This window comes from Pelodiscus sinensis, chromosome 11 (assembly GCF_049634645.1).
Source record: "Pelodiscus sinensis isolate JC-2024 chromosome 11, ASM4963464v1, whole genome shotgun sequence".
Taxonomy (NCBI): Eukaryota; Metazoa; Chordata; order Testudines; family Trionychidae; genus Pelodiscus; species Pelodiscus sinensis.
The window spans coordinates 46,222,529-46,242,161 of NC_134721.1; the positions used below are offsets into that span (position 1 = coordinate 46,222,529).

At 47.4% G+C, this 19,633-nt stretch overlaps 1 protein-coding gene across 4 annotated transcripts in view; it reads left to right on the plus strand.

Annotated features, from left to right (window-relative positions):
* The window catches only part of DAG1 (dystroglycan 1), an 83,718-nt gene that overhangs the window by 14,498 nt on the left and 49,587 nt on the right, over nucleotides 1-19,633 (plus strand). Inside the window, exon 1 of one of the 4 annotated variants that reach the window (XM_014572334.3) lies at nucleotides 12,116-12,181. The exons of the other annotated variants lie outside the window; for them this stretch is intronic. The gene's annotated coding sequence lies outside the window, so the exon portion shown is untranslated. Of the gene's footprint in view, nucleotides 1-12,115; nucleotides 12,182-19,633 lie in introns of those variants that run through there. 4 annotated transcript variants of the gene reach the window in all.

Consider the following 19,633-nt stretch of genomic DNA (forward strand, 5'->3'; position numbering starts at 1 on the left):
AGTGGTGCTTTGTGTGGTGACCATTCTTCAAACATGCAGCTCCCATTTGCCAAAAAACAGCCAATGGGATTGTGCTAGCGGCGGGACAATGCATGAAGCTTCTTCGCCCCACTTCAGCTGTGAAACACAAACAGCGTGGCAGCTGCTTTTTTTAAACGGCATGCAGGAGGGGGCAGTGCAAGCAGGGCGTCTGCCTGAGGCTCCCTGCTGGATCTAGCAGCTGGTGGGCTGTATCTGGCCTGTCAGCTCTGTTTTTCCCAGGCTTGGTACAGAGGGAAATTTGAGATTCCTAGAATTCATACAAATATTGGAGAATTCCCACTTTTTATCACAGGTATAGAAAAGGGGATGGGATAAGGTGTAAATATTAGTGAGAGTATTGAACTATTGAAACAAACTTTCAGTGGCTCCAGCTGGTGGCTGCTCTGACAAATCTTGCTGAAGTATTTAATTCAATGTTGGAAAAATATAGATTGAACCTCTGTAGTCTGGACTTCCCTGCCTGGCAACATCCTTCGTCTGGCTTCGTCAGTGACCCTGTTGGTGCTCAAGGGCTGGAATGTTCATAGTGAAAAACAGATGGGCTGGGGCTAGGAATGTTGCCTGAGCAGTGAAGAGTTGAGCCTCTCCTAATCTGACACATTCCCTGGTTTGGGCCTGAGGGTGCCAGACCAGGGAGGTTCAACCTGTATGCACATACGTGTGCAAATCATAATCTATTTATGTAGGGTTTTTTGACACAGTAATAAAAATGTACAGTTGTATTTTGGTGTCCTGGCCCCGTTAGCTCCCCTTGCCCATCATCCATTGCATTTGGGCCCCCACTGTCCCCTCTTGCCCTCCTGAGTTCTTGATGGTCATGCACAGCATTCTGCTTCCCCCATTGTCCTGAAGTCCCTTCTGTGACCCCACACCCCAAGTTCTCCCAGCACCTTGCCTCTTGACCACAGAGCCAGTTAATGATGCTGATGAAGCCCGGAACCAGAACTCCATGGCTGGAACCAGATGTGGGTGATTGGGGGGGGAAATGATGCCCGGAGTTGAAGCTGGGGGAAAGGCTGAAGCCCTCTTGCAGAGCACCTGGGCACTACTGAAAGGGGCAATTACTTTGCCCTCACCCCGTCTAAGAGGGTGTTGTGTCCTCAAAAAACCTGCTAGTTGCTGCATTTGAGAAACACTGGATTAGATGATCCACAAGGCTTCCTTCTGGTCTATGAAGAACTTCTTTAAAACATACTGCTCTGAAAATCCCATTGTAAGTGGATGTGACCTTAGTGCATGAGAGAATCAGAATTTCCAGGGTTCCTCATCAGTTTGCAGAACCTATGTACCTTGCCACAGGATACACTACATGGTGCAGTTTCTTTACAGCCAGCAAGTTAGGACTCCTACTGTAGTTAGGAGCAGTTCAGGGGAGAGTCTGTGCACTGCAAAACTAATCTAGGCTACCTACATCTTTAGCTTTATATGTCAGCAAGTTTGCACAGTTGTTTGCTTAACTTTAATCTGTAGGGTGATACCTAGTGGATTATTTTGTGATGCTTGGATGAGTACTAAATACTGTGCACATACATGTCTGCCCTTGCCTTCCCTGTCAGGAGCTCTCTCGGGAATGATGGCTTTGACAGGTGAGAAATAACACTAGGAATGGGAATTGCGGGGGGCAAGGGGGAGAGGGAGGGGGTTTGGGTGCAGATCCTAGGCTGTAGTAATATGAGGGTTTACTTCTTTTAGGCAAATATAATTCCAGTTTGTCTAAGGGTTTTGTCAGCATGCACAGTAATTTCTTGTGGGTGGTGTTGTAGAAGTTAGATTTTAAAAGTGATTTGGGTGAAAAGAGGGTGGAAAAACTTTTTTTTCTCTTGCTCTCTAAAAGACATGGTCTGGCAAACAGAGCAGTACACAAGGTATCAGGGAGAAATGTATTGTGGTTTGTATATGCTGTGGTCAGTATGGATTGTCACAACACATAGGGGCAGAATTAAAGTTGCACATGTGACATAATTGGTAATTTCCTACTTCTTGGGTGCTGAATGTATACCTTTAGCTGTCTCTTAATGTAGTTTTTATGCAGCCTCATGTGTTTTGTGTTGGGGCTCCAGACATATAAACCTTGCTGTTGTCACTGACCTTTTTGGAAAGTTTGTGCATCACCGGATAGAATATGACTTGAATACCAGGATCTAGATTGGGGTAGTCGGTTTTTTTATTAGGGTCCAAATTTCTTAGTCAAGATATAGTTAAGGTCCAGATTCCAAAGAAACATTATAGCATGCAAAATGACAATAAATAAAAATATTTTGCTGTCCATTCTAAAGTGTGTGGTGGTCTAGATTTGGCCCTGGTTCACCCACTGATTACTCCTGGTCTTGACTTTACAAATAGTCTTGCCAAAGAAATAGTGGCTACTAGGAATAAATGTGAACCAGAAGTGCATGCTGTGTGTGGATGCAACCCCATGCTGTGGGTGTTCTTAAACCTATGACTGTCAGAAGTTAGGACTGGACAACAAAGGATGGATCACTCACTAATTGTCCTGGTACTGGCCTCCATCAGAATGCAAGATACTGGGCTAGGTGGGCCATTGGTCTGGGTCAAGTATGGCAATTATGCTCTTAAGCCTTAAATAGCACACGTATGAAATTGTGCTTTCTTGTACAGGAAAAAAAAATCCCTTATGCCCATTGGATGTGGGAAGGAATCTACGTGTTTAGTTGCGGGTCCAAGATGTGTATTACAATAGTAGACTGGGCTGGTATGACTGTTTACTTAATACAGCAGTTCTCAAACTGTGATCCAGGACCCCACTGCAATGGGGTTGGGAAGTCTAGCTTAGATTTGCCAGGGCTGAAGCCAAAACTGTAACCATCTTTTGGAGCCAAAGCCTAAGGATTACTGCCTGGGGGGGGGAGGGGACGGGGGGAGACTCAGGTTATAGGCCCTCTGCATGGGACTGAAGACCCTGTATATGGGATCTGAGGTAGTGGGGCTAGAGCTTTGTATGCCCCACCTCCACCCCCCCATCCAGGGCAGCTGGGCTTGTTAGGGCTCAAGCTTCAGTCCCCCCTCTGGGAGATGTAGTAATTTTTGTTGTCAGAAGGGAGATCATGGTGCAATGAAGTTTGAGAACTCCTGACTTAGTATGTAAGATGCGAGCTTCCTGGGGTTTTGTTGGTTAATTGAGCATTTGGGAGGGTTTGATAAAAGAACGACCTAGGTTCTCCATTACAAAGAGCTCCTCCATACTGAGTGTGATCCAACAGTAGAACTTCAAAGGAAGGTTGCACTGGAACCTAAGATGGCTTTTCAGTTTACAGCAGAATTGGCAAAAATTTTCAAAAACAACCAAAAAAAGTGGGCTTGTAAGACCAAATGCAGGTGTATAACCATGGGATTTTCGGCAGTGGTTAAGTTAGGATCACAATTCTCATTCAGGTCTGTGGGTTTGGAGTTACTAAATCACTTAAGCCATTTCCACACATCCTCTTCAAGGCAGTGGCCAAGTGTAATGGTTTCAAGAACAATGAATTTATGGACAGAGTAACTGGGTTGCCTGATTCATATTGAAGAAAAGGAATTCTCTTTTTCAAACTAAAAAGATGGCTGTGCTCAGCATCACTTAGGACTGCAACCTAGAAGGAAAGGGCTGATGTGTTCTCAATCTCCAGGCAAGTCAGTCCCAGCTTGAGAAAGTGGCTGCAAAGGTTTCATCCACCGTGTCTTTGAACATTTGGATTTGATGCAAACACACTTGTTTGCTGGCCATCAGCAGGTGCCTTCTTTCTGTTTCTGAGCTGACTACAAGCACTCTATGTGGTTTATGAGCACTTTGTTAGTAATTTTGAAATGTAATGGAAAATGGACACAAACGGTATCTAACTCTCACGTGGGGAGTGAGAGAAGGGGTCCAGATCCTACTACAAAAGCATTGCTCTGAGGAACCATTGCTAGACAGAGGTGAAGGAAATTTACTTTTTAAAAAGGAAGGGGGAGAGGTTCAGGGTCAGATCAAAGTATTTACACCCAGGCTAATGTCTTGCTGGTTTGGCTTTGAAGCAACATGCAAACTGAGCTGGTTTGCAAAAACGTTCAAAGGCGAACAATTGACCCATTTACAGTAATCCCCTGTCCCACAGCCTTACTGGAAAGGAATTTGCTTGTTCCTGTGGATAGGAACCTTATTCTCTTTGGTAGCCTGAAGCTTTCCGGAGAGCCTGCCATGAACTCTCACACTTGAATTATTTGGGATTGGCTAGCTGAAGTTCCTACAGTTACTGTTTTGTTAGAGCAGAAACCTAACAGGAGCAAAACATACTTCCAGGACAGCTTGTTGGTGCTATCTGCCACCTATATTCTGTAAGGTTTTTGCTACAGTGTGCTCTTTGGACAGCCTGGTGTTTGCTGAGCAATCAGTGTTTAGCATGTAGTCCTCTGATCATTTCATCCCATATGGCTGTACTATACAGCCGGGATTTAATTCCATCATGTAGCCCACATCTTGTTAGCAGTCTTCCAGTGGTCAGCAGACCAGTCTGAACTTTTGCTGTAAAAGAATCACTTCACATAATGCCAAAATGCAGCCGTTTCTGGGAGGCGAGCGCATTACCAAAGCATAACACTTACATCAGGGATGAATCCAGTCCCTGAGGCTCAGGGCCCCCCCAGCACTAGGGAGCCTGCACTGGTGCTCCCCCCCCAAATCTACTAGGCTGGGCTCCCCTAGACTTTGGTGTAGGAGGGGAATGTGGGGAGTGTCTTTCTCCTCAGTGGGGAGTGGGCTCTTTTCTGCTTCTCACTTGTGTGCAATCCCCAACTGATTTTTCTGTGGGTTAGTGGCCCCCGGTCCAAAAACGGTTCTTCACTCCTGACTTAGATGCTGGCTTCAGATAGGAATGGAAGATGAGTATTACACTCCACTGAAACGGCAAGTGCTCTTTGTGTGCAATGTGTACTATCATTACTCAAGCCAGAATTTAGCCTAGTCACTGGAATGTCACACCTCCTATTCAGAACCTCATGACATTCAATGATCAAGTTTTGAGAGACTTGGCTTGCCACTTTGTGGGAAAGATGACACTCCTGCTGGCTCAAATGTCTGTAGCAGTGGTACTTAAGTGACTCTTACTAGGGATGCTAAGAGGCAGGCAACTGACTAATCGTGTAGTCCATAAAATTTGTATCAACTACATGATTAGTCCATAAGGGAAGGTGCTCGTCCTGGCTTGCGCCAGTCCAAGAGCTATCACCGCTGCAGCTCTGCAGTTTCAATTTAGTAGGAGCCAGGTGTTTAGGCAGCGCAGCTCCTACTACATCGAAATTGCAGAGCTGCAGCGGTGGAGGGGGGGGGGGTAGATCCTGGACCTGTGTGAGCCAGGACTGCTTGGGTGGGTCTAGCAGCCCTTGTTTGCAGTGTCTCGGCCTGGCTGCATGCAGAGGACACTCTGGCAGCCTCTGCCTGCGGCCAGCCTGGGCCATTGTGGACAAAGGCTGCCTTGTGGCAGTAGCCCTAGTCCACAAAGGATCGCAGCTCCCTGTTGGGACCCCCCCATGGACAGGGGTTGCTTTGCGGGCAGCCTACCCTACCCCTCCCCTATTGCTGCCTCTGATAGAACTAGCGGGGGGAGAGGTGGCACCGGGGAGATGATGCTGGGAGGAGCTGGCTTTTAAGCCGGCTCCCCTCAGCACCCGCTCCTGTCCCCCTGCTCCCCCTTTGCTCTCATACAGACAGCAAGGGGAGGAAAAAGTGAGTAGAGTACTCAACTACCCAATTAGGCTTATTGGGTGGGTAGTCTACTCGGTTACATCCTTAACTCCTGCAGGCTGAGATAGGATCAAAGCATGCCCTTTGTCACAATTATTGCTTGTTTGGAATGCCTTGGTGTTGGTTGATTCACATCCAACTATGGTCTAGATGAAAGCAGATCACCATCCCTGAGGTGCTATACAGTTGCTTGCTTTTGTGCTGATGTGAGCTTTTTGACACATTGATTTGTGTATCAAACCCTTTTTTACTGTTCTTGATTTGGCAACTTGTCATTCCGGTGGTGACAGTCTGCTTTTTGAACTATTTTGAGCTGCCAGAAGCTTTGTCAGAGCCAGAGCAGCTCTTGCTGTGATGGTGCTGTCTGCTACGGTGGTGGCAGCTGACAAAGTAAATTCTCCATGTGGCAGGTAGCTGTACAGTTGGGCTTGCTAGGCTGAATGGTGGCATACCCAGTGGTTAGCTAGTGTTTCCCAGCATAGAATCCTAGAACACTAGAATTGGAAGGGACCTCGAGAGGTCAAGTCCAGTTGCCGGTCTTCACGGCAGGACCAAGCACCATCTAGGTTATCCCTGATGTTTGTCCTAATCTGTTCTTAAGTGGGCTTGCTCTCTGCTGCATAGTTTGTCATAGTAGTTCTACAGTGCGTGCTCTAGTTAAGTTGCCTGACCTTCTGAGTTACTTAGACCTTACTGAGAGACATGCTCTGGGCCAGTATGAGTGCCTTCTTGAGTGGGTTTTCTGGTGTGTGTGTGTGGGGGGGGGCTTTAAAGTTCAGTGATTGGTCAGGTGTTCGCATTCATTTCTGCTCCTGGGGGGGGAGTGCTTGATGGATGCTTTGTGGAAGGAGTTTATGGTGCCACATAAGCCAGCATGGCTCTGGCAAGTTAGTTGTATCAGTATAATAGATGAATGGAACCATGTCACTTTTTACTAATAACCTCTCCCAGTGGGCGCATTTAGATCATGGCATTGCCAGTCTGACTGCTGTTTGTTTTAAGCGAGTGAGCCAGTTAGAACTCCAGAGGCAGTTGTCAGGTGGACACAGCAGGGACACTGGAAAGCAGGCAGCTGACATTTAAAAGGGCTTTGTGAGGTGCTTTGTGGACTGGTTTAGGTATGTCGCTAACCACACACCCTTCAAAAATGAGCAGTCATGGGCACCTTAGAGACTAACCAAAGTATATAGAATCATTCGCTTTTGTGGGTAACCCTGGTGAAGTGGGTTTTACCCAGGAAAGCTCATGAGTCTATATATTTTGGTTAGTCTCTAAGGTCATACCACAGGGTTACTCATTTTTGGAGTCAGACTAACATGGCTGCCCCTCAGACTCCTTTCATATGCCCTTCCTTTGTCTTTCACCATGAGTTGCTGGGCTGACTCTGGAATAGCTTTGACAGTGTTTCAAACGTGCCCTCTGGCCCCTCGGTCCCTGCTATATAATGTCCCTGTGGCCCAACAGCAGTTGCCTATGTGGATAAGTGGCAAGAGTGTTTGGATGTCTGTGTCTAGCCTTCTGGAATTGGGAATGGCTCTTTTTTTTTTTTACTGTCCATTTTGTGTCTGCATCCCGTGTCTGTTCCGATTTTGCTGATAGAAACGAGGGCAGTGCTTTAACTCTTCCTTTTCCAGACGGTGTGGCAATGAAAGCTGAACCAACACCTTTGAGTCTTGGGAACTGTTGGGTTAATTTCCTTCCCCCTTTGGGAGTACATTCTCGGCATGTTGCTGCAGGGCTTCCCTAGCTGGGTGGAACATCCTTCCTGCAACCCCTCCTCTATGGAGCTTCTAGGAAGGCCCAAATGTTGAGTACTGTAGGGCTTGTGCTGATGGCAGTCGCAGGTCTAATACTTGCTGCTAGGCAGAGTGTTCTAGGACAGGGGTCACCAACCAGTGGATCGGGATCTACTTGTAGATCTTGGAGCCTCTGACAGGTGATCCTGACTGGTTTGGCCAAGAGGCTGTCAAATACTGGCCCTTCCTCCCCATTGCTGCTCATCTCCTGCCCTTTGCCTTGGAGCTGCAGGGCAGGGGAGGGGGAGGAGGGTCCCCTCCCACTCTGTATCCTCTCTCCACAGAGCAGAGAGGGTGCACAACAGGACTTAGGATAGAATTCACTGGCTGCTTTAGGGAGTGGTCCAAGGCCAGGGCAGGGGTGAGCCTGCCTTAGCCCCACTGCACCACCACTCAGGAGCCACCAGCAGTGCCCAAATGGATCCCGCATCCCAAACTCCTACCCCAGTCATGAACCCCCTGCTGTAGCCCCAAGCACTCCTGCATCCAAACACCTTCCCAGAGCCTGCACCTAGAACCCCCTCCTACGTCCAACTGTCTGCCCCAAGAGCAGCTCAACCCCTCTCATATTCCAATTCCCTTAATCCAAGAAACTGAGCCTGCACCCCAACCCTCTGCCCCAGCCTGATGAAAGTGAGTGAGGATGGCGTGAGCAGGGGCCTTGGAGAAGGGGCGGGAAGGAGGTGGGGCAAGGGTATTTATATTTGAGGTAGATCTTGGATTGCATTTAAATTCAAAAAGTGATCTTGTGCTTAAAAAGGTTGGAGACCACTGTTCTAGGCTATCTCCATGGAAGGGAAGCAAGTTGTGAGAAGAGGGTACAGATTTTCTCTCTTGAATGGTGTCTTTGTGGGTGCTCCACTCAGGTCTTGGTGCGTCCTCATGCCGCTGATTGGAAATTTTTGCCTAGCAGTGCCCCTTGCACCATAGCTGCACGCTCTGAGTTCCTTTTCTACCGTCCTTCGCTGAAGATGGAGTCATAGCAGTGCTCTCCTTTTCTGACAGGAAACAAACAAAAAGTATAGTTAGTTTAGAAATAGTTCATAAGTTTAGTCAGTTCATAACAGTTTTCAATGATTCCTTCAGTTTAAAAGGGAAAAAAAATGCTGCCGTGGCTTTTTCCTTTTCTCATCATGTGAAATGTGACTTTTGCTGGGATTCAGTGCCAGTTTTAGATGGACATGCATCGTGCATGAAATGTCTGGGAGAAACTCATGAGCACACGAGTGTCTGCGTTGTCCAAATTTGTCAGTGAGAGCCAGAAAATACTGTGAAATGTGGCTCAAAAACCTCCTTTGGGAGAAATCCCTCCAGCCATCGGGGGATAAGTCCCAGACGACATGGGGGCAACAGAAGCCCAAAGACAGGGCTGGCTCACAAGTGTTGTGGGCTTCCCCGGCACGATCGCTGCCTGTGCTGCCCCAAGCGTTCCATTCCCCAGTGCTGTTAGTCTCCAGCACTGCGGAGAAACGCATGGCTACATCAGCCAGGACGGCTGAGTCAGAGCCTAAGTGCTCGGTACCTACTGGTGCCACTAATTCAGTGGTGCTGACAAAGCCTTGCTTGCCACTTCCGGCTCCCACAGGTGCCTCAGCACTGCCTGAACAAGCCACCCCTAGGCTGTCAGAACCCAAACGCGCCCTGGCGCTAGAGCACAAGAAAGCGTCAAAGCTGTGCCATTTCCAAAAATCCCCTCTGCTGGGTACATTGTTGATACGAGGAACCTGTTTACCATGCTCCCCAGTTTCACCTTATGCTAGCCTCTACTGGCAAATGGCAGAAAGGGCTCCCCACTCTCCTATACTGCTGTCACCACGACCTAACCTAGGTAGTGGGCAGTGGAGTAGATTCTCATCTTTCCATTCATCCCCATTGGGATCAATGGCTTCCTGGCGTTCATTTCGAGATCATTCTCTTCAACAGCCACCACAACTCCCTGGCTTAACCAGCCGTGGCTGTGTCCTCCATAACACTTTCAGCCTCAGTGGCCTCCTTGGGAGCCATGCCATGGGTATCAACCGCACTTCTGCCATATCTACCACTCAAGAGACACACCACCTGCTATGCCACAACACACCTACACGCTCCCCGGCTACATCGATGCATTCTTCACCATCTCACCCGCCCTCAGGAGTAACACAAGCTGATTCAGTAAATGACAATAACAACTTGCATCGCTCTGACTCTGAAAGCTCTTCTCACGCTCGTGGATCAACTAAATTAGATGAGGCAGTTTTCCAGGTATCACCCTCTCCTCCAGCAGATGACCTAAAAAAATTCTAAGAACTATTTAAACAAGTGGCTCAATCGCAGGACATTACACTCCAAGAGGTTCAGGACAAACAATACAAATGACCAGGGCTCGACAAACCGCTGTTTCTACTCGCCCGTGGCAAGTAGATTTCAGCCGGTCGCTCTGTGCGCCTCATTCACCAGCTCTGCGCGCATGCGCAGTGCCAGTCTGCTGCATGCGCTGTGCGGGGCTGGTGAGTAGCTCTCACTGCAGTTTGTCAAGCCCTGAAAATAACTCAGTATACTGCAACCGACGGCATCCTCAAAGAGCGTTACCAATCAGTGAAGCTATCTTGGAACCATTGGATATGCTTTGGCAAACTCCAGCATCTATCCCCCCCCAACCAAACGTAGTGCGGATAGAAAATATTTTGTCCCGGTAAAAGGCATGGATTGAGCTGCCTGGGGGAGTTGTCATATCGACCTTTCTGTTCCTCCCCTTCCGCTCCCGGTGGGCGAATGGGTGGCCTTGGGCTCTGGGGGTAGGGATGGGTCAGTGAGCAGCACAGGTGGGACCGCACGGGAGAGAGGTCAGAACAGCGGCCCTCTGTGCTGCTGCTTTTCCCACATCAGCAGGCTGCAGTGCCCTGGAGCGGCACATGTACACCGCACTACCTGTGCCTCACGTAGCATGGGCAGGCACCCCTGCACTCCCCAGCCGCTGGGGGTTAGAGCTGGGCCTGGTGCATGCTGCGGTCGGTGATGAGGGGGAGTTAGGGTTGGCAGGGAGAGAGAGGGCCTGGGATGGCAAGGGGGAAGGGAGAAGGGGGCCTGGCTTATGGTGGGGGAGGAAGAAGGGACCCTCCCTGGTTACCAGGTGGGAGAGCCAGGGTTGCCTACCCCTGATGAAACGGGGGTTGGCGAGCACAACAAGCAAGGGGCACAGCCTCCTAGTATCATTACATACGTTTTGGGGTGAGTGTGTTAGTTCTGAAAACTATCCAGATATATAAGAATTTCAAACTTACTTCTAACTTGACGTAAACAGAAACTGCATTGCTTCTAATATATGGCAGGGTGGGTAGCGATTAAATTATTTTTTATTTAAAATAAATACAAGTATTTTAAAAATAAACTTAAAATTAAATTTGAAATTGAGCAGCCTGTGGGAAAGCCTAAACTTAGTATAATCGTACATTTAAATTAATTTAAAAATAACTTCTTTGCTAACCAAGTTTAAAAGAGTCAAACCCCTGACCTGGTGGAAGTCTTCTAGCTTAGTGTTTCTCAACCAGTGGAACGAGTACCCTTAGGGGTTCTCGAGAGAAGTCGGGGGGGTACCTCAACACAACTGAATTTGGGGAAAACTGAATTTGTTTTAAGTTTTACAGCACTTTATTATTTTTGTACTGTTTACACCCAAAAATTTCATCGCCCACCTGGCTACGATTAAGTTGTTTAAACAAATGTATTGCAATGGTAGAAAAAATTTTGTGTGTCTGAAAACTGTAGGTACTGGGGGTACTTTATATAAAAAGGTTGAGAAACACTGTTTTAGCTAACCTTGGAATTGGAGTTTAAATGCTTGTAATGGATAGGAGGAATGCTGACCAGCACTCAGTGACTAAGGGGTTAAACTCGGGTAGCTAGCAAGGGAGTTGGCTGGGGGGGGGGGATAGATACACACACACACACACACACACACACACACACACACACACACACACACACACACACACACACACACACACACACACACACACACACACACACACACACACACACACACACACACACACACACACACACACACACACCTTGGCTGCTTTCTTTGTGTGGGAGAGTTAAACCAGGAGTTGAGACACAGACTGATTTAAACTAGTGATGTAAGCAACTAATTGACTAGTCAACTATCGGGTAAGCAAAATCCTATCGGATAGTCAACACACTAGTTGACTAGTCGTTTCCCTCCCTTGCAGCCTCTATCACAGAGGCAGCAGGCAGAAGGGTGCTGGAGGGAGCGGGTTCCCTCCAGCTTCATGGGAGGGGCACAGCAGCAGCCAAACTTTGAAATGTACAAGAGTCCCCAGCTGAAGCTCTTGTGCATTTAAAAAAGTGCAGCAGGGAGCCCAGGGTCAGCGGGACTCCCCGCTGGCCCTGGGCTCCACGTTGCGTTTCGACTTTGAAATGCACAAGAGCCCCCGCTTGGGCTCTTGTACATTTCAGAGGCGGAATGCGGAAGTTCTTATCGACTAATCGAATAGTCAATGGAAATTCCATCAACTATTTGATTAATCAAAATTTAACATCCCTAATTTAAACCTAGGCAGGACTACCAGGCCTCCAAGGAACTTGGGGCGTGGAAGTGGACTGAACCAAGAAAAGATTGGAAGTAAGTAAAGGGAAAACGATCTGGGTATTTTCTTTATTTTGTGGTTTGTTTTGAACTGCTCTGTGTGATCTATGCCTTTCCTCCCCATTTCCCATCTAAGCATTGTTCCCAGAGATTTTCTCTGTTTTAATTTTTCCTTAGTTGCTCTGTCACATCTAGCAACCAAGTATGCTTTATCAAGTATATCTTTTGTTGTGTAATAAAAATCACTTTAAGGTGATGATTTGATTCTTGAGTTTTGGAAGGTACAGAAGGTCTGTGTGTGTGTGTCTGCATGCCTCCGATTGAGAGGTCAGCTACCAGAGACTTCAGCTTTTTTGTCTTTTTTCAAGCTCTCTTGTGGCAGAAGAGCTTGGGGTACCACTGTGGGAGAATTCAAGTGCTTGCCCCCGGTTTTAGGGATAAAAATCACCTGATGGTGGCAACGACCCCATCCCGCAAGTCTGTGCATTTGTGATTCTGGGGGAAGTTTTTGTAACCATTGCCTGTACTGGCAAGGTATATTTAAGGTATTTGTGGGCTCCCACCTTTTGCACTGACAGTGCTAAACCAACTTTTGACAGCACTCCTTGCAAATGCAAAGAAAATATTTTCTTCATTTCAGTGTATCCAAGAAAAAGCAATTGAAGGTTGAAAAAGCAAGAGTGCATGCTTTCCTCTTTCAAGCCATGCTTAAAACTTGATTTGAGAGGATGAGATCTCATCTAAAATATTGAAGGGTAGACATGGTGACCAGAAATAATCAATTCAGTTATTAAATACAATAATGCTTACTCTGTTTAATAAATCAGGCAGTTTCAAATAGGGATGAAACATTTTGATTATTTCTTTAATCGAATAGTCAATGCAATTTGCACTAACTATTCGATTAGTCAGTGAGGGCGCTGCTGCCTTTGAAGTGTAGCAACAGCCCTGGGGCTACACTTCAAAGGCAAAAGCGCTGTGGGGAGCACGTGGCCAGTGGGGGGACTCAAGCAGTCCCTTGCCGGGTCCGTGCTCCCCACAGCATTTCAAAGCAGCAGCACCTCATGGAGCCCAGGGTCAGTCAGAGTCACCCAATAACCCTGGGCTCCACATGACGCTGTCACTTTGAGGCACCCTCTCTCCCCCGCCCCCCGTTGCCTCTTTCTAATAGAGGCAGCCAGGGGGGGAAGTGACTGATCGACTAGTTGTTCACATCCCTAGTTTTTAAATGCAAAACATATTTTGAGAGGGTTTTTTAAGTATCCAATCCATGTAAGGTAGTTTTAATTTATAAAACAAAAGCTGGTTTGTGCATTTATAATTGAATTTGAATTTCCATCCAAATAGTTGATACAAATCACAAGTAAATGAATCTCAGAAAATAAATGCATCATTCACCATTTTTAACATAATACGAAATGTAAAAAACCAAGAATCTGCTGTAATGTAAATTGGGAGATGTGTGCATAGTTGTATTTTCCTGGTTAGCAAAAAGAAGCACTGAAATTAGTGCAAAAGCTATATTTAGTGGCAAATCAACATCTTAATGATTATCAACCAAAGAGAATCAGCCTTTCTTTAAGAAAATAACTAAAGTACAAATGCAAAACATGATTAATATCAGTGATTTTAAATCAAGGTTTCCTGCTTGCTTATTTAAGTCATGATTAAAATACATCTGAATTGCTATGATTTAAATAAAACCACCCTGGTTTAAGGAGTGTGACAGTGCCTGGCCCTTTGCTCAGAGGGGGGATATGGCGGTGAAAACTCCAGCGTCCGGACTTGGTTTAGGTCTCTAAAGCTCATAGAAGCAAGCTTCCTGGCCTGGGTCAACAGACTGGCTCTAAAGCCATTGCATGTAGTGGTCTTCAGCGTCCAAGCTCCAGCCCCACCTGCAACTTTAAAGAGCTGTCTGCACAGCTATTGTTAGAGCAAGTGTGTGGGCATGCTAGCTAAAGTGACCAACCCAGACTGGGAGGCTCCCTTCTGTGAGCTGTGTAGACATACCCTTAGGTGGGCTTGGCAGTTCCTAGAAAAACTAGCAGTTCTCCAACCAAAACTCTCCCCCGGTTTCTGTTGTGGTTTAGGTACAGGCAGTCCCCGGGTTACGTACAAGATAGGGACTGTAGGTTTGTTGTTAAGTTGAATTTGTATGTAAGTCAGAACTGGTACATATTGTAGGGGAAACTCTAGCCAAACATTTCTCCAGAGCTCAGTTTTATTCTCCCACATCTCACTTCCCTCAGTCCTTTATTCTCAAGCTGAGGTCTCTGCTGAGAAAAGCCACTCCGCGTCTCCCTGGTCTGCTGGGGGGGCGCTAGCTTCCGTCTCCCTGGTCTGCTGGGGGGAAGCAGCTAGTGCGGGGTTGCCTCACCCCGTTTGTAAGTCGGATCCATGTAACCCGGGGACTGCCTGTATTTTTATAGCTATCTTATGAAGCTTTTGTCTGCAAAGCAGAGGCCCTGGGAAGTGAGGAAAACCAAACTATTTTTACGTTATCACAAATATGGCTTGGTATGTTTATTTTAGCCTCTGGAGTCACTCAGGCCAGTGTGAGGTTTTTATATTCTCCTGCTACTGTTCCAACAGAATGCTAAATATATTTCTAAAACCACTGGGAATCAGAAGGAAATGGTTTGTCACTCATGGAAGCTGAGGTACTGTGTTGTTCTGCTGTAGCAGAGTCTCCTTGCTGGAGGGATCAGTAGTTAAGTGACCCTTTGCATTCTTCTGTGTTGTGTAGCATTCTCATGTTCATGGCTCGTAAGGGCCCCTCTACCAGGCAGCTGGTCTTGATGTCAGTTATGTTCTGTGTATATGCACTTACATGACCTCTTCCTCCTTGTGGAGAAGGGACTGCAACAGGACTTAAAACTACAGTTAGATATTGATTAATTTAATAATTGTGTAATCGCATCAACTCTTAATAGTCCCCAGGGGCAGGGCTGGCAGCCAGTGTGCTTCCAGCCCCACTCCCAGAGATCCCTCTGCCAGTCCACACTGTTGCCTCTGTCGGCGGGGGAGAGCTAAGCTCCTTGCAGGCAGCGGCTGCACTGGTATTCTTCGGAGCAGCTTCTGTCTGCTCCCCCCACCCCGCATTGGGAAGAGGGGGCAAGCGGCTCGGCTGGAGCTAATATGTGCGGGCATCCATCTTGAAAGCCAGCTTCCCGCGTGTACCGGCTCCCGCCTGCCCCTCTCGCCCTCCATGCTGTTGCTTCTATCGGAGGGATCAATGGTCATGGGGAGTTGGCTCCTGCCCCCAATCCCACCCTTGCTGCATAGTGGGGTTGCATGTAGTTGATAGGATTAACCGATAAGTGCAGGCTTATTGGTGAATCGTGTACACGCTGACATCCCTACTTGAAATCCACTTGCCAGTGGCAGGTAAGACCCTTTCTTAGTGCATAGGGAAGGCGGGGGAGGTTGGCTACATTTTGCTTTTCTAGCTCCCAGTTGTAGTTGCAAAGAAACATGTCCAAGTGTATACCCACGACGTAGTGCTGTCTCTGAGTCTCTGTGCATTTTAGTGTCTCTGCTGCAGCTCAGAGCTTTGCCAAACAGCAGGCGAGGGCATAACAGAGTTAATCCATTTAACGGCTGCTATTGAGAACCCTGTAGGCTGCTTGAAATTATCAGGTCAATTTCACCCTGCTGCTTGGCTAAGTTGAGAGGACTTGGAAGCAGATCTCCTGGGTATTGCTTTTGGACATCACTGGTTGGGGTTTTCCTTGTGTGTTGGCCTGACAATTGGTGTCTTGCAAATGGAAGGTTTAGACTTCCTCTGTCGCATGCTCTTCAAATTCCCTTTGAACACTCTGATCCTGACAACTCTAGATCTGCTGTTTGTATTGCAGTAGTGCTAGGGGACTGATAGGGTAAGGAGGTCACTGTACCTAGGCACTTGACAAATATAGAGTCCTGATGGTGCCTGTCCCATGGAGCTTAGTTTAAATTGCATGGTGGTTAGTTGGGGTTGATGGCTCATCTTGCATTAGGGCTGTGCAGAACACTTCTTCGTGGAAGGAATGAGATGTGAGCAGACTAAAGCTGTCTCCACCCTGCAGCCTATGTTAGCAGCCCTTGGCAGTGCCACTAGTCTCCTGCTGACATAGCCTCTGCCACATCTTGAAGTGAGTTTTTAGGCTGGTGGGACAGCTCTTGGCTTCAGCAGATGCTCTGCAGTGGCATGGGCACAGCTCTACTGCTGCAGCGCTCTACATCTAGAGAGAATCTAAACTTTGATTCGTGTACCATTTAGACTTGCTGGAGACCACTGCAGGAGTGGAAGTGTTTCAGCTTGGTTAATTCTATGTGCAGTTTATTCAGGAGTCTTGTCTTCAGAAATGAGTAAGGCTACCAGGCTCCAAGTGTTTGTTACATTTTAATCTGTTAATGGATGGTGGGCTCCAAATAAACCTGCTGTTTTGGATGAAGGAAGTTTAGCTTCAATTGTAAATATTACTACTACTATTTCGAGGAGTGTCGCTGTAGGCGCTCCCCTACAGGTGTTTCAGCACTCCTGTGCCTCTAATCTGAACTTGTTGGCAGCAGTACTCCCCAGGTGCCGACACGCACATGTGGCACTGTTCGCGCTGCAGCGAGCGTGCCAATGCATGCGTGGCGTCAACTGTCACCTCATTTCTCTCTCTCACTCCTGGTTCAGTCAGAACAGAGCAGCGATCCATGATAGCTTAGGCAGTTCATAGATATAGTTAATTGTTAGCTATTACTTTAGTGTTAAGTAGTTAAAATAGGGCTGTCAATTGATGTGCGTTAATGCCTGCGATTAATGCAGGGAAGTATTAACGGGTTAACTTTTTAACCCGTTAATTGCAGGCGGTAATGTTGTGCTGCCTTTTTGAAGTGCGGGAGCGGCACTTCAAAGGGGCAGCGCATTAGGAGCCTGGGATCAGCTGGAGTCCCCAGCTGACCCTGGGCTCCTTGCAGTGCTGTGCCTTTGAAGTGCCGCTCCTGCACTTCAAAGGGGCAGTGCATGCAGAGCCAGGGATCAGCTGGGAACTCCAGCTATCCTCAGCTCCTAATGTGCCTCAAAGGGGCAGTGCTGCAAAGAGCCCTGGGGTTAGCTGGGGACTCCAGTTGACCCCAGGTTCCCTTGATGCTGTCCGTTTCCAAGGAGCAGCTGCACTGAGCCTGTGGTCAGCTGAGGACTCCAGCTGATCCAGGGACTTCTGCAGTGCTGCCCCTTTGAAACGCTGCCGCAGCATTTCAAAGAGGCAGTGCACCCGATTAATTGTGATTAAATGTATTAATTGCAATTAATTTTATCACTTGACAGCCCTAGGCTAGGCATTGGTAACAATGAAAACGGCACCCATGACGCCATCCTAGCTTATGGCAAAAGGGTGACCTGGTCCAACTGTGGCCACTTCCACCATTCGGTACCGACTCTCCATACCGAGAGTCCCCGGTACAGTCGACATCTAAGGTACACGGGGGCCTGATAGGTACCACAGTGCATCCAGCTTTCTGCATTATCGGTACCAGAATTCTTACTGCCAAAATCGTTCACAACGCAGCGGGACCTAGCGGTAACCTTGGTACCAGGCATACTGCTGTTTGGAACCGATGCAACAGCATTATCATAGGGACCCAGTAGGTTAGCTACTCCTTCAAGCCCGGTACTGCGTTTTTCCAATGACAGTGAGGATGAGCAAGAGATACCATTTTCTTCACACCACTCCTCTCCTAAACCAATGGTACAGGTACAACAGCAGGTTGCCCAAACACAAGTGTGAAAACCCTTTCCTTGGCTTCCTCCTATTCCACTTCCACAGCCATGGCAGGGATGGGACCTGTGGGCCACAGTCGGCACTCAAATACCACCCCCTGCAATGCTGAAACCACAATCACATCAAGTGGCTCCTCAGATCCCTCCACTACTTGCATCTGAGATGACACAGGAGGACATGGACGAGACCCAACATGATGAGACGATGTCCCCATCTCACATTTCATCATCCTCCCTTGACGAGTCCATTATGATGCCCCCACCTACTATGGGTGATGACTTTAGATCAGGGCTACTCAATTTTGGAAGCTCTGGGGGCCACAGTGATACTCTCCGTACATGCCAAGGGCTACAGCTTAAGTGTGGTTGCATGTATATGCAAACAGCTTCTTTCACACTGAGGGGCATAAATACAAAGATTAAGCCTTAAGCTGTGGCGCCAGACTCAAACGTTGCCTGTGTGAGCCAGTCTGCACCTCTCAGGCTCTGACCACAAGGCTAAGCAGCCAGCACTTCCCACAATGCCTCGGGGCTCCCTGACACCCTGTACCCATCTCTTCTAGCCAGCCTGTCCTCTTGCGTCTTTCAGTGCTCACCCCGCCTGGGAGATGCCTTGCCGTTGTGGAGCATGTTCTCAGTGGAGGCCATTTTCAAAAGATCCCTCCCCTGGAGCACATGTTGAGCGCCGTGTAAACCCAAAGTACACCACGGGACACAAACAAATGGGCCACGGGCCGCATGTTGAGTACTCCTGCTTTAGATCATTTCACAAGCTATATAAGAGAGTTTCAGAATCACTGGACATCTCTCTGGCTGAGGTCCCAGAGGTACCGCATAAATTGATATTCTTCAGTCCTTCCCTTCAGGCAAGATAGCTCTGCCATTTAATGAAGCTATCCTTGACCCTGCTACGATCCTGTAGCAAACTCCAGCTTCTATCCCACATCCAAGGTGGTGGATAGAAAATATTATGTACCTGCAAAAGAGGCTGAGTTCCTTTTTTCACACCCTGCCCCAAATTCCTTAGTAGTTGATGCTGCAAATAATGAGGAAACCATCAACATTCAGTTTAACCCCCAATGACAAAAATTGGAAGAGATTGGACCTCCTCAGTAGTAAGTCATATTTGCCTGCATCCCTTCTCAGGAGAATTGTGAATTACACTGTGCTCCTTGCAAAATATACCTACAACCATTTTGAAAAATGAAATATTTTATTGATAAATTACAAGATGAAGACAAAGCAACCTACAGAGTGAACATTGAAGAGGATATCTTAATAGCAAAGAATAGACTTATTCGCAACATCGCTCAACTCCAAATGCCCGAAGTACTATTCCAGAGCCAGTCAGGGCGACAAATCTATGGGCGATGCCATGATCAACATCTGGCGTCACAGCCTATTGCAGTGGTCTCCAACCTTTTTACACCCAAGATCACTTTTTAAATCTCAGAACAGGTGAAGATCTACCACCCCGCCCCTTCCTTGAAGCCCCACCCTCTCTATTCTCCTCCTGTCTGTCACTTGCTATCCCCAGCTCTTACTTACACACTCTGATAAACAGTTTATTTTAAATTATGCGATATATAAAATTAAAATCACGTGTTTATAGTTATGAAATAAATGGTCTGTTTTTTATTCGTGATATTTAAATCTAAAATGAAACACTTATAATTATACATTTTGTGGGGACAGAGTTCTGTGGCTGGGGGAAGGGGTGAGGGAACAGGGTGCTG